The 14,939-nt window shown below is 43.0% G+C and overlaps 1 protein-coding gene across 1 annotated transcript in view; it reads left to right on the forward strand.

The window, feature by feature from the left end:
* Positions 1-14,939, forward strand: part of CUNH4orf22 (chromosome unknown C4orf22 homolog) — a 498,517-nt gene that overhangs the window by 23,894 nt on the left and 459,684 nt on the right. The window lies entirely within an intron of this gene.

Here is a 14,939-nt window from a genome sequence, read left to right on the forward strand (position 1 = left end):
ACCTACACTGAACACCTTCAAGAGTAAATTGGATGCTTATCTTGCTGGGATCCTATGACCCCAGCTGACTTCCTGCCCTTTGGCCAGGGGGCTGGACTCGATGACCTCTCGAGGTCCCTTCCAGCCCTGATGTCTATGAAATCTATGCGACACTGGTCAGGCCACGGCTGGAGTACTGTGTCTAGTTCTGGGCACTGCACTTCAAGAGGGATGTGGACAATATGGAGAGGGTCCAGAGGAGGGCCACTTGCATGATCAGGGGGCAGCAGGACAGGCTCTATGAGGAGAGGCTCAGGGACCTGACCCTATTCAGCCTCCACAAGAAAAGGCTGAGGGGGGATCTAGTGGCCTGTTACAAAGTAGTCAGGGGAGACCAGCAGGCATTGGGGGAGTCCCTATTCCCCCGAGCACTACCAGGAGTGACTAGAAATAACGGTCACAAGCTGGCAAAGGGTAGATTCAGACTAGACATCAGGAGGTGCTACTTCACTGTCAGGGCAGCTAGGATCTGTAGCCAACTTCCAAGAGAAGTGGTGCAGGCTCCTACCCTGGGGGTCTTTAAGACAAGGCTTGACAAACACCTTGCTGGGGTCGTTTGACCCCAGTACACTTTCGTGCCATGGCAGGGGGTCGGACTTGATGATCTGCTCAGGTCCCTTCTGACCCTACTAACTATGAAACTATACATGTGGCCCAGTCATAGGTGCAGTCCCACCAGGTCTCTGTTATCCCTATGAGGTTGTAGTTATTCATGTTTAGCAGAAGGACCAGTTCCTCCTGTTTATTCTCCGAGCTCCTGGCATTGGTGTACAGGCAGGCGAGTGTCCCATTGGAGCCCCCTGCCTGCCCTTTAAATCATTTTGGGACTAGGGTAGGGGTGGGTTCCCTTAAGTGCCTTAGCCTGCTGGATTTACAAGGGTTGCCCAAGGGGTTGTAGTGGCAGTAATCCCCTTAGCCCCCAGCAGGGCTAGTTTAAAGCCCGGTCGAGCAAGTCTGCCAGTCTGGCTGAGAAGAGCCTCCTCCCCAGTGGAGTGAGGTGGAGGCCACCTCTCCTCAGCAGACCACTGCCTCTCTCACCAAAGAGTGGACTGTGATTGTGGAAGCTGAAGCCTTCACGTTGACACCAGTGCTGCAGTCTTTGGTTGACTACCTCAACCCATCTCTCCCTCCTCAGCCCATGACCCACAACTGGGAGGAGCGAGGAAAAGACCACCTGTGCCCCAACCCCCTAAGCTCTGCTCCCAGAACCCTGTAATCTCTCATAACGTGGCTGAGATTGCTCCAAACCATGTCATTTGTGCACACATGGATAAGGAGCATAGGGTAGTGGTCGGACAGCCGGATAATCAATTATAAGTAATGACTCTGGGGTCTGAGCCTTCTCTGCCAGTAGAATATTTGAAACTTCAAGTAAAGCTGCTTTATGTTGCTTTGTTGCCTCAGTGTTAAACCAAGGCCTTCTTACCTAGACTCTGGAGGATTCTTACTGCTTAGGAAAATCATCATGTAATGTAGACCTGCACACTTGCTACTGTACTGCTTTCTTCAGCCTTCTATTACCAGCACTTAAACTCTTCCACAGCCATGTCTTTTAACAGAGTGGTATAAGAATCTGAATGGAAAACAATAAAACAGAAAGGATATGACCAACACACCTCTATGTTGGAGTGAGCCTCAGCAGCTGTTGCTGTATGTAAAGAGGCACTTTGGCAGCCAGAATCAAGTACAGCCATTTTCAGTTTACTCAGCTTTAGGCAGAAGCCTAACTTGGTGGCCGTATGCTCTTCTAGAGTTAACATCCTAGCGTTAAGTGTAGGATTTTGCCAGGTATACATTCATAGCCAGCATTTTTTGTTTTTATAGCCCTAAGCAGAATCATTTCTCTTGTTAATTTTTTCCAATCTGAATGCTGAATTGGATGCTATAAGGTCGTCATAACCTTTTGGTTCTGTAAGAGACCTATCTTTCAGATCCTTAGAAGAGCCTTGTTTTTGGTAGCTTTTTTGCTGAAATGGCAGTACATCAAAAAACCCCTTCACCTTTTTTTAAATTTTCTGTAGGGAGAATCATTGTTCTGTATATAGCGTTTCAATTTCTGCTGATTTTTTTCCTGAGAAGTGGAAAATTGCCTTTCTTTCCTTAACCTCTTCTCTTTCCAGTTAATCCAAGAGATGACTACACACTGTATGATTTCACAGTCTTGCTGTTTTGCATGCTCTCTTGCTATCCTACCCACTCTTGCTTTCATTTAAAGTAGACCAATGCTGCTAAAGTTTCAATTTCTAATTCAGCTGCTGTTGAAAAAGTTCACCTCTGACATTCACCATATTATTTAGATCAAGTGGCCTGGAGACTCGCATTTATCCAGAAGTTGGTCTGGTTCATTTGGAAAACAGAGAATTATTTTTCCTTATAAATGATACTTGCCTGATATGATCACTCTGTAAAGCCCCAAATAAAATTCCTTTTTTTTTTTTTGATTTCTAGATACTATTCTTTCCTTCTCTTCTACTTCCAAAGTGTATCTTTTTAGGACAAATTTTGACAAATACATTTAATTAGCTAAGCTAGAGCAAGAGTCCCTTTAATTCTTTAGCTAACTTCAGTTTCCTAAAAGATCTTGTCTTACTTCCAATGAAACTAAGGGGAGATTTGCCATTCAATTTAAAACAAAAGCATAGTATAGTTGCACGTGTGTCTTGCCTACCAGCTTGAAATAATATCTTTTCAGTTTAGGAATTTTGGTATTTGCAGTTAGGAACAGGAGGCTGGAGACAACTTGGCTTGGGCCTCAAATATTCTGTATTTTCATGAGTCTCTGATCAAGCGTGACACAAAAAGATAAAAAAAGAGGGTCTGGCAAACTACAAGCTGGCAGCCTTACCTCAGTCCCTGGAAAAATAAAGGAGCAGGACCTGAAGGAATCTATTTCTAAGCACTTGGAGGAGAAGAATGTGGTTAGAAACAGTCAGCATAGATTCACCAAGGACAAGTCATGCCTGACCAACCTGATTGCCTTCTGTGGTAAGATGACTGGCTTTGTAGATGTGGGGAGAGCAGTGGATGTGATATAACTTGGCTTTAGCAAGGCTTTTGATACAACATTCTCTAAAACAAGCTAAGAGAGTATGAGTTGGATAAATAAACTGTAAGGTAGATAGAGAACTGGTTGGATGATTAGGCTTGAAGAGTAGTAATCAATGGCTTGATGTCTAGTTGGTAGCCGGTGTCAAGCGGAGTGCCCCAGGAGTCAGTCCAGGGCCCGGTTTTGCTCAATAACTTTATCAACAATCTGGACAATCAGGTGTAGTGCACCCTCAGGAAGTTTGCAGGTGACACCAACCTGGGGAGAGTAGTAGATATGCTGGAGGGTAAGGCTAGGATTCTGAGAGACCTTGACAAATTGGAGGATTGAACCAAAAGAAATCTCATGAAGTTCAATAAGGAGAAGTACAAAGTCCTGCACTTAGGAAGGACCAGTCCCATGCATTTGTACAGGTTGGAGACTGACTGGCTAAGCAGGAGCTCTGCAGAAAAAGACCTGGGGGTTACAGTGGACAATAAGCTGAATATCAGTCAGCAGTGTACCCTTGTTGCAAAGAAGGCTAACAGCATATTTGGCTGCATTAGTAGGAGCATTGCCAGTGATTATTCTCCTCTACTGGGCACCGGCGTGTCCAGTTTTGTGCCCCTCACTACAGAAAGGGTGTGAGCAAATTGGAGAGAGTCCAGTGAAGGGCAATGAAAATGGTTAGGGAGCTGGGGCACATGATGTCTGAGGAGAGGCTGAGGATACTGGGCTTATTTAGTCTAGAGAAGAGAAGACTGAAGGGGGATTTAATAGCAGCTTTCAGCTCTCTGAACGGTGGTTCCAAAGAGAACCAAGCTAGGCTGTTCTCAGTGGTGGTAGAAGACAGAACAAGGAACAGTGGTCTCAAGTTGCAGCAAGGGAGGTTTATGATAAATATTAGGAAAAACTTTCTCATGAGGAGGGTAGTAAAGCACTGCAAAAGGCTACCCAGAGAGGTTGTGGAATCTCCATCTTCAGAGGTTTTTAAGGCCTGGCTAGACAAACCCTTGGCTGGGATAATCTAATTGGGGCTGGTCCTGCTTTGAGCAGGGGTTGGACTAGAGATGATGTCCTGAGTTCCCTTCCAACCCTAATTTTCTATGATTCTATGATAAGCTAAAGCTCATTTAGTTAAGGGCAGATCCTGTCCATTGGAGAAACAGCTACATGTCTTGCTGTGGCTATTTTGCACACTACTGATAATACCAAAGGACCATAAAGTTGGTGTAGTAGTTGGTTGTGGATGGATCATCACAACAAAAGGTCATCCTTTTCCAGTGGCACAGAACTAATAATGGCTTCTGTACTTTCTTACATTTGGGAGCCAGCTCAAAGTATTAAATCTGCATTAACATATGTCTCATGCAAAACCAGTCAAGGAACAGGAGATTACAATGATGTCTTAAAGTTTAATTTGTGGGGAAAAATCTGAGCTATTGTTAATAGGTAAGAAAAGATACTGAACCCATTCCTGTCAACTGAAGGACTGATCGCAAATCTCCCTCCATGCTTGTATTTCCTAAGAATTAATATGAAGTGTAATAGTTAACAATCAAACAGCTTCAGGAAATACACTATTGAAAATTAAAACATTTGAATTGTGTCTTAAAAGCAGTGAATGCACTATGAGAACAGCCACATCATATTTATGGTCCTGGTAGTTCAGTGTATAGCAAGCTGTGAACCTCTTCCATCTGCTCAGAGCCATACCATGGCCCTATTTCTATACGCTGTGTTGCAGGATTTAATATTGACTATTAGGATTAATAGGTACTAGTGTCATCTTTATTGCAATGTCTGCATCTGCCTACCAGACTAAGCATTTTGAACAACTATAAGCCTTTTTGTTCTGTATTTGTACAGCACCTAGCACTACACAGATCTGGTCTATGACTGAAGCTTCTATGTATGACCATTATACAACTGTCATGATGATGACAGCAGAAAAAATATTCTGTTATTGCTTACAAATTTTAAAACAAACAAGAGATTTCCCCCCTAGAAAAGCTAATTTAAGCATTTGTAGTTGCCATTACTAACAAATACAAAATATTTCTAAATCAAGATTAAACATTAAAATCCTATAACAGTCTTTTTCTCAGCTTAAATCTTCCACTGAAGTCAGTGGAAGCTTTACCTGGATACAGACTGCATATTGGGTTCTTTATCATTAATCCAAAAGGTATAATATTCAGGACAAAGTTACCGCTTGATACATAGTAAATTACATTCGCCCCATTAGGAAACACACTGAAATATTTTTTTATGATCTTAGCAGTGGTTTTTTATGATCTTAGCCCAGAACTGATAAAGGGACTTTTTTTAAAGCTTGTGAATGTTGGATAAGTGACAGGGCCATGTTGCTGGTAGCTCTGTTAACTATTTAAAATATTGGTGCCAATGTTTTGTCAGGTGTGGGCTTCTCAGCATAAGCCAAAGCTGTGATAACCATGGAAACTGTTCAAGTGAAGTGTATAAGCAACCATAATATTTTTTTTAAAATCATTTACTCCACGGAGTTTCAAATGTCATGTAGTAAGTGTAGTTTTTACAATTACTTGTTCATTTTATTAAACAATAAAATATGTGGTATTAAGGTGCTTACAAAGGTATTTCCTGTACATTAGATTATGTAAGTAGCAATCAAAAATTTTATAACTGATTTCTCAACTGAATGCATGCCAAGAATGTTAGAATGGTTGAGAGTTTAAGCTTGCTTTTAAATAGCTTCCTAATCCAATTACTTATTGTAAAGGATAGTTCATTTTTAACTCAGTCATATACTGTAAAAGTGTTTGAAAAATGAAAGTATATATGGAACAATATAGAAACAGATTGTATATGCATACAGCCAGGGTCCTAACAATGCATCTGGGCACTTGGGGCTGCTGTCACACACGGGCAAAGCAGTGACTTCCTGTTGCTGCTGCCCCTGGCATAGTTTTACAGCTGTGACAGCAGCTAATTTTTCCACTTTGCCCCCACATCCTGGGCAGCTGTCCTGGTCACTTCACCCTAGTTATACCACTGCATGCAGCTCTGCTACAGGTAGTTACACATGTAATTACAGACCATGGTGATCTTATAGTTAAGGAACTGGAGTTCTGCTGATGGCAGTAGAATTATGACAGGGCTCAAAAGCTCTCGAAAAGTCTTAAAGCTCATCAGCAAATACTACACCTAAATCTACCATTTCATATATCATATATATCCGTGTGTGTGTGTGTGTGTGTGTGTGTGTGTGTACAGTAAACTTGCAGCATGCTATGTGCTGGGGGTATGAGCTTTTTCTTTGTTGCAGTATAGAATAGAATTAAGTCCTGAACACATCTAATAAAAATAGTTTAACATTTGCAAGTTAAAGACCTTGCAATGTTCATCACTTCTCACTCAAAATGACAGTGTCTGCTTTGCTGATGTTATTACATAAGCAAAGAAAAACTCCTGGAGATGCAGAAGATATTTTTCTCTTTCATAGATTGGGGTAAGCACGGTCTTACTTTTAACTTCTTCAGATATGTCCATTAAAGCAGCAAACACACTTAATGCTGTAGGTTCTGTCAGAGACCAGGGAGAGCTTGATTAGTGCTGATGAAATTCATGATTCCAAGAACTTCTTGGATCTTAGAGAGCTGCCTGGGGATGCAAAGCCGCAAGCTAAATGTTAGTGTAGATAATCCTGTACTACACCTTGGGAAATTATGCAATTATGTGCCCATGCACTTTTGTGCATAAAAGGTGTGACCACAGATAATTGCATAATTTTGCATAACTTAACCTGGGTGGGCTCTGTGCCTCCACCTCCACAGGACTCCTAGCGCTCCAACTGGGACCCCATGTGGAGGCACCAAGTGCAGTGGTGTGTGAGTGGACAGGTGGTGAGTGGGGAGGGGAACATCTGCCTGCAGAAGCAGGGGTGGGTGTGAGGTTTGTGGGTGGATGTGGGCCCCACTGCTACACACTGCCCCCCTGCATAGTGCACAGCCCCTTCTCCTGGTGGCAGCAGCAGGTGGTGGGCTCTTGGGGCGCTCATGGCCGTAGCAGGTAGAGCCCCCCTGGCAACACATGGCTCTGTGCTGGCCCAGCCTGGTATGCACCTTCACACCAGACCATGCCAGCACGTGGGGCTTGTGGCACTGCAGGTGGGAACTGTGCACCATCTGGCCCAGCTCCAGCAGGAAGCCGCACGTGGAGGCACGGAACTTGCCTGGCTCAATAGCGCGTGACTCCCTGCGGCTCCCAGTCTGCATGCCATTGGGCCAGGCGGGTTCCGCGCCTCCGCACGGGGCTTCCCGCTGGAGTGCGGGAAGCCCCACATGGAGGCACAGAGCCAGCGTGGCCCAGCCTGGTGGCACGCAGCTCCTGCCTGCAGTGCCACAAGCCCAATGTGCTGGCACGGAGCCAGCCCAGTCTGGTCTGAAGGTGCACGCAAGGTTGGGCCAGCTCTGTGCTGCCGTGGGGAGTCCCTGGAACTCAGCACATAATTTTAAATTTTTGTACACATCATTTACTTTGGAGATGGGAAAGTTTCCCATGTAACTATGGAAGAAACCACACCACTGAGAAACAGATTAAATCCACTTTTCTAAACTTTGAAACCACGTAACAGAATATATATATTAAAGAATCGTTGGCACTTGTGTGGTCTACATCATCATAATATCCATCTTGTAAATTTTTCAATTCATAGCCTAATATGGGGGAGAGCGGGATGGAACCAAAGCCAGTAGTCTTTGTCTTGCCTTTGTATGGGGGCACAGAAAAAGCTGCTACTGCCATTGGCATCCTGACAACCGCCACTGTCCCATGTATCATAGCTGCCTTGCCATACCTCTGTTTTCAGTGTACTCTTCCTTATAGGAAACTGGTGAATCAGAGAAATGCTAGCACACCCATTTTTCAGAGGAACATGAGACACACAAAGTCTGAGTGATTTATTTATGGTCACAAAGGGCATCTGTGGTAGAGCAAGGAGTTAAACACAAGTCGTCCAAGTCCTATGACCCCTAACAAGTAGACTATGCATTTTGTAAGGTAGGTGTACGTTATATACAGAATGTGAAAGTATGTAGGAAGGAAATATTCCCCTTTAACCAGTGCTGAAGCCTTTTGACATGCATAGCCATGAAATGCTTGACTTTAAAGTGTTAAGCGTGTTGAAACAAGCATATTTTAGGGAGAGGTACAGGGAGGAATTCAGTCCCAAGCTGGTGTTTGTATCTATGTTAGTGATGAGACAGGTGTTTGGATGTAAGTCACAGTTGTTTTGCAGACTTTTACATGAGAATGTTCACTTTAGCCAGACTTTCTGCTAGACTGGAACATACAGTTTACTTTTAAAAACTACAGTGGGGCCATTAGATGCTCTTCTCCTTATCTCAGCCTGATAAAAAGGATTCTTCAGGCTCATAAACTCTCTAAAGATTAAATTGATTTGTTCTGTTTCCAACTGTGACTCTAGTGCTATTAAAAAAACAATATGCAGTGTAAGATGTAAGATAATCAAATAAACAAAACCCTAGGGAGCCATAACAAAATGAAAAAGGGAACTTGGCCCAATCAAAATAAGAACCAAGGAATACGAACCTAGTTCAAAAATACATCATTCTTTCCTTTCATATGCAAACATCCCAGTAGTTGAAGGCTGAATAAGCACCCATCAGGAGGTACAGGAAAAAGACTTCTGAGCTGGAAAGCTGGGAAGATGTGGAGAGTTTTCCTAAATAGGAGGAAGAACTAGCATAGGCCCAGCCTTGCTTTATGAATTGGGTTGTGTGAGAATTGATGGTGTCATAAGAGATACGGGAGGTATCTTACAAGTAATGTATCGATGGAAATAAAAACAGAATCCAACAGTTGATTCCAGTAACATCTCTCTGAATGTCTTCAGACTTAGGCAAAGCCTCAGATCTCTGGGGGTCTTTCTGCCTTCACAATCCAGCTGCAATGAACTCAGTTCTCACTGCTCTGTCTTCTAAGTGTGTTGTGCCAGTGATGGGATTGGGAGACTTAAGGGAAGGTAAAATGGAAAATCTTTTCACCTGGAAGGAAAAATAAGTCAATTAAAGCATTTTCTTTAGCCCTCCTCTGACAAGTTCTACCTTTCCCATTCAGTTTCTTTAGAAAAGATTTCCACTATTTTTTTCTAAGCTCTGTTGCTTAATTTTAGCAATATGCACAACAAAGGGTCTCATAGTGAGGATGCTATGTGCAACTAACACTTTCCCCTCTCATCTCATACAGAGGACTATAGTGATAAGAGCATTTTCTGTCACATTGTTAGAAGTACTGTTGTAAACCCCATTCTAGAAAGCTGCAGTACAAACTGGGACATATAGCTAGGGATCTACTCAATTCGTGATTTTGTGATTTTTGTGGAAACTGAAAAAAGGCAGGTTTTGCAATCACTGTGAAAAATGGCATTTCCCACAATTTTGCATGGAATTGCTGAGGAAAAAAAAAGTCTATCTAAAAACAAAATGCTGGCTCCCCAGTGGGAGCCAGTAGCTTCTGCAGCCTGGCCCCTCAGCTCACTGGAGGGAGGGAGAAAGCCACCAGCACAAAGGAGAGCAACCAAGATTGCAGCTACCCTGTCATCCCTCCACCACTGATCAGCTGAGGGGGCTGCCTTTTGTGTGGCCCTGCCCTCCTCCACCGATCAGCGGCAAGGTGTGGGGCCACAGGAAGGGCAGCTCTCTCCAGCAATCAGTGGCAAGAGATGGAGCCACATGAAATGCAGCCCTCTTGGCCAGGCAGCAGTGAAGGGCAGGGCTGCCTGATGGGGGAAAGCTTGTTGCAAAAAAGGCTGTTAAAAAGGTGCTGCAAGCGACCCATGATTTTTACTTCACCTTCATGTGCTTTAAGTAGATTCCTACCTATAATACTATTTAGATAATTAAAGCACATGTATCATGTTCATCCTTTTATACATGCAGTGTAAGGAAAGAGTATTAGCAACAGTGAAAGGATGGATTTGTGATTCAGGCAGTGATGTGAAACTCTAGTACGAAACTCTTCAATTAATGTTTCTGCCATTGAATTCCTTGGGTAAATCATTCAGTCTGTCTAAGCTTTAAGTTTCCAGTCAGTAAAATGAGGGTAATAATTTTTTGTTTTCTTCATCTGTTCATCAGTTTGGATTGTAAGGTCATCAGAACAGGGAGTAGCTCTTGCTGCATATTTGTACAGTACCCAGCACCTTAAGATTTTAATCTTGGTCTAGGCCTCCAGGGTGAATTGTAAAATAAATAAAAATAACACTGAATATTCTTATGAATCATTAAAGATAACTAGGGTCCTTTCTACAAAGACTGTATCAAATTTGCTTTGATATGGAACAGATGCAAGCAGGATCCAGGGCGTGCCACCATGGTGCAGTAAGCAACGATGGCTGTGCTACTAAGAAATAAGCCATACCCCCTTGCACCCATGGCACATGGCACAACTTTGCAGAGTAGCCACTATGGCATGGCCTTGGCACTATACTTAGGGTCTTCTGGTGCATTCGGAATGCCACACTTAGCTGTCTACAAACTTGTGTGCCTGAACACATGCACAGAGGGCCTGAGTAGCCAGGGCTTATTTCTTGGCAGTATGCCTAATCTCACTCAGGCTCTAGTCCCTACATGGGCACACAAAATGGAATGAGAAATGTCAAGGAAAGGAGATGCGTTAGATACCATGACCTTCATGCTATGCCCATGAAATCAATGGGAGCCTTTCTGTTGGCTTCAGTAGGCAATGGTTATAGATGTAACCTTCTAGCACAGTGTCACCAGGTAGTTCTAGAAGGCTTTTAGCCTTCCACTGTAACTCCAGTGATGTGTGTCTAAAAATGTGTTCTTATGCAAGCAGAAACATAATACTATCTTTGAATAAATGTTGACATTGTCATTCAGCTGGAACTTACTAAAAAAATGTGCATGTACCGAAGTCTTTAGGCTGCCTCTTGTCATGAATTTGCCAAGGAGAATGCTGGCTCATAAAAAGTGTGCACATTGTAAAAGATCTTCCAACTTGCATATTGAGAAATGGAATGAATGATAGGAGTGGTTCTTGGGGGTGAGTGATAAGCACATTACATATTATAGTATATATGTTAGACTGTAAGTATACACATAACTTGCTGGCTAATAATTAAACACAATTTAAAACTTTTTCTTGGTTTATCAACATTGCTTTTGCCCTGCTTTTCAAGGGCAGTGGTAAACTGCATGCCTATGTGAATAAGCAGAAGCACCTTGGAGTATTTACATGCTAGTGTAAACATTTGTAACCCTGCAGCTTTGTAAAGGACTTAATCCAGATTTTTGAGGAAGTAACTTCTTTTTTGTATTTATTTAAACAAGGTTTTTCAGGTCACTAAGTATTAAATAAATCTAGTTAAATAGGAGTTGTGCACAGTGGAGAATGGAGAGTTCCCTTACCACAAGCTTTTTCTGCAACCTTCACCCATTCCATCCTTGAGAACACTCTTATCTACTCCAGCAGGAAGATGGCACAAACATTCACGTAGGCTTCATGAATTCCTAACTATTCACACCCCAAATCTTTACCCTGTTTATGTGCAAGGGAACTTTTGCAGAGTGGAATGTCCTTGTTCTTTACCTCTTCAGTGTTGTCTTTAGCAGTAGCCAATGCTGAGTGCCTTAGAAAAATATGTAAAACATCCATTATACATGTAGGACCTTGCCTATAAGAGAGACTTAAATTAAACTGATTTTGAACCACTTGTGGTAAATCAGTGCAGACTAAAGAGCTATAAATGATATCTGGACATTTTTATTCAATGTATAGGCAGGTTTTTTTAGTTTATCTCAAAGCAGTTCCCTCTTGACTTACGCTACACTGAAATAAACTTAGTTTAAAGTAATATAAGAGTGTCTCCACAAGATTTTACACTTAAGTAAACTATAAAGTTGGTTTCAAATTAACTTGTGTGGTTTTCCCATGTTGACAAGCAGTTTGGAAAGTTGGAGAATGAGCAAGAGAAACTAAGAAATGAGCTATGAAGGGCAGCTAAGGTTGTGGACAGATGTATAACTCCTATATCTGTTCACACCTTTACAGTATTATCATCCAGGGTAAAGTGACCTAAATGATTAATTTATGAAAATGCATCCATTGACTTAAATTGGGCTCTGCAGGTGAATTCGGCCTACGCATTGTGTAATATACTAATAATATCCATAAGAACTGACTGATGAAAGTGAATTTCTTTTTTCTTAGCATGAACACTGGTGTAGCTGGTAAATTGAGCTTGAGCACTGTGAACAAGATGTATCTTTATACTTAGGGCAATAAAATGTTTATTGATCATATTCTGACAAAGTGTCCTTGGCGGTCTAGATGGATATTGGCTGCCACTTACACAAACTTACTATGCTTTGTCTTGTTCATGGTTGCCAGTGGCTTTTGGATCCAGCAGTTTTTGCATACCACAAGGTTGGGGCTTTGCTTAGCAGCAACAAGTTGTTCTTGCTATCTGGAGCTCAGCTAAAAAACAAGTACAGAAGCTCTAGAAACCTCTCTGGTGGCAGTTAGAATAATTGCAGTCCAAAGCACAAAGGAGGGTTGATTGTAATATGTAACAATAGCAATGGTAAAAACAGATATGGTTTTATAAAAAATATCATGCTGTAATAGTCATATTAGTAAGTTAGCCATGGGTCATTACTAAACTTAATGAGGTAAGAACTGGCAAACATGGCAGAGCCATATCAGCTAATTCTGCAACAAGCACATGGATATTTAATGCAGAATTACTCCACCCACATAATCAAAGAGGACTTGCTTATTTGCCCATAGACATATTTAGGGCTGTGCGAAACAACACCGCTTCATTTCAACTTCCATTTTGCCATTTTAAAGGGACAGTGTTTCATTTTGGTGTTCGAAGCCCTGTTCTGTTTCATTTAGTTGAAACTGTTTTTGTTTTACTGTTTTACGAGGAGAGGCTAAGTGACCTGAACCTGTTCAGCTTCCACCAGAGAAGGCTGAGGGGGGATCTAGTGGTTGTTTACAAACTAGTCAGGGGGGACCAGCAGGCACTGGGGGAGTCCCTGTTCCCCTGTGCACTACCAGGAGTGACAGGGAACAATGGTCACAAGCTGGCAGAGGGTAGATTTAGGCTAGGTATCAGGAGGCGCTACTTCATTGTCAGGGCGGCTAGGATCTGGAACCAACTTCCAAGAGAAGTGGTGCTGGCTCCTACCCTGGGGTCTTTAAGAGGAGGCCAGATGAATACCTTGCTGGGGTTGTTTGACCCCAGTACTCTTTCCTGCCATGGCAGGTGGTTGGACTAGATGATCTGCTCAGGTCCCTTCCAACCCTACCAACTATGAAACTTATTTCAATGCTATTTTGACATGTTTCAATGCTTTGCCCATATGCTATAATGGGGAATCATGAAAATGCCTTTAACTTTGTAATTTCTTTCCTTATTCAAATGAAAACAGTCGGGATAGTAGCCACAAAGCCTGCCAAGTTTCAAGGAGATAGGTGTGGGGGTTTCTAGGGAACTGCACCTCAGTGCAGGCAAAAAGCCAGTCAGTGAAAATGGAAATGGAGGTATCAGGGGGTGAGAGGCTGGGGTAGGGGGGAAAGGGAATGTAGCAGGTAAAAGTGGAGAGGTACCTGGGGAGTCAGATGTCCAGCAGGTTGTAGTGTGTCGTAATTCCAATGTCGATATTGAGTCCATGACTTTCTGTATCCAAAAGGTTGTTGAAGGGAAGTTCATAGGCTCATCTGTGAAAAGTGGTTCATAAATTCCCTTTGAGGATCAGGCCTGAGAGATTGGAGACAGGTGGTATTCTTGTCTTTGATAAATTTTTGATGTGTACTCATTCTGGTGCACAGTTGTTGCTTGGTGTCTCCTACATATTTTCCATTAGGGCATTTGTATTTGAAGATATCTCCATACTGGAGATATTGTTGGCAGGTTTTGCAACAACTGCACACCAGAATGAGTGCACACCGAAAATCTATCAAAGACAAGAACACCACCTGTCTCCAATCTCTCAGGCCTGATCCTCAAAGGGAATTTACAAACCACTTTTCACAGATGAGCCTATGAACTTCCTTTCAACAACCTTTTGGATACAGAAACTCATGGACTCAATATCGACATTGGAATTATGACACACTAGAACCTGCTGGACAGCTAACTCCCCAGGTACCTCTCCACTTTTACCTGCTACATGCCCCTTTCCCCCCGCCTCAGCCTGTCCCTCATCCCCTGAAACCTTCATTTCCATTTTCACTGACTGGCTTTCTTGCCTGTATTGTATGCCAACCTCTGGCTTCTTGACTATTCCTTCCATCCAGGAACAGCACACACACCAACTACAGTTGCTTCCTCAGTCTGACAAAGGGTTTTTCAGCCCAAAAGCTGGCATCCCAGGCAGCTAAGCTGAGCTCACTTGGAGCCTGACAACTCCTCTGCAACCAGCAAGCCTCAGGCCTGTCAAAGATGTGATGGGTCTGAGCTTTCCCCAGCCAGCACTGTGCATGAGTATGGTGGCTGGAGATTGTAAGGTGCCTCCTACCTGCATTTCACCAGGGAGATGCTCGGTTCTGGCATTTCTTGGGAGTTGCCATGCGACTGGCAGTTCTACCAGGCCTCCCAACCCTGGCAGTGTTTAGTTTTAGTGGTCATGCCCAGGACCTAGGGTCTCCTCCTTTCCTATAGCCCTTGGCCATACCTCCAAGTTAATCTTGGCATGGGAGCTCAGCAGGGACATGTTCTTCCCTGCTGGCTGGTGATACAATGAGTGCCCCCTCCAGCCCTGAGAGTAGGGCACTTCATGGTTGTGAAACCTAAGGGTTAAAAAAAAAGGAAGCATGGATGGTGTGAGGAGGGTGGCACTCA

Source organism: Crocodylus porosus, unplaced genomic scaffold, assembly GCF_001723895.1.
Source record: "Crocodylus porosus isolate Cpor-Errol unplaced genomic scaffold, CroPor_comp1, whole genome shotgun sequence".
Lineage (NCBI taxonomy): Eukaryota > Metazoa > Chordata > Crocodylia > Crocodylidae > Crocodylus > Crocodylus porosus.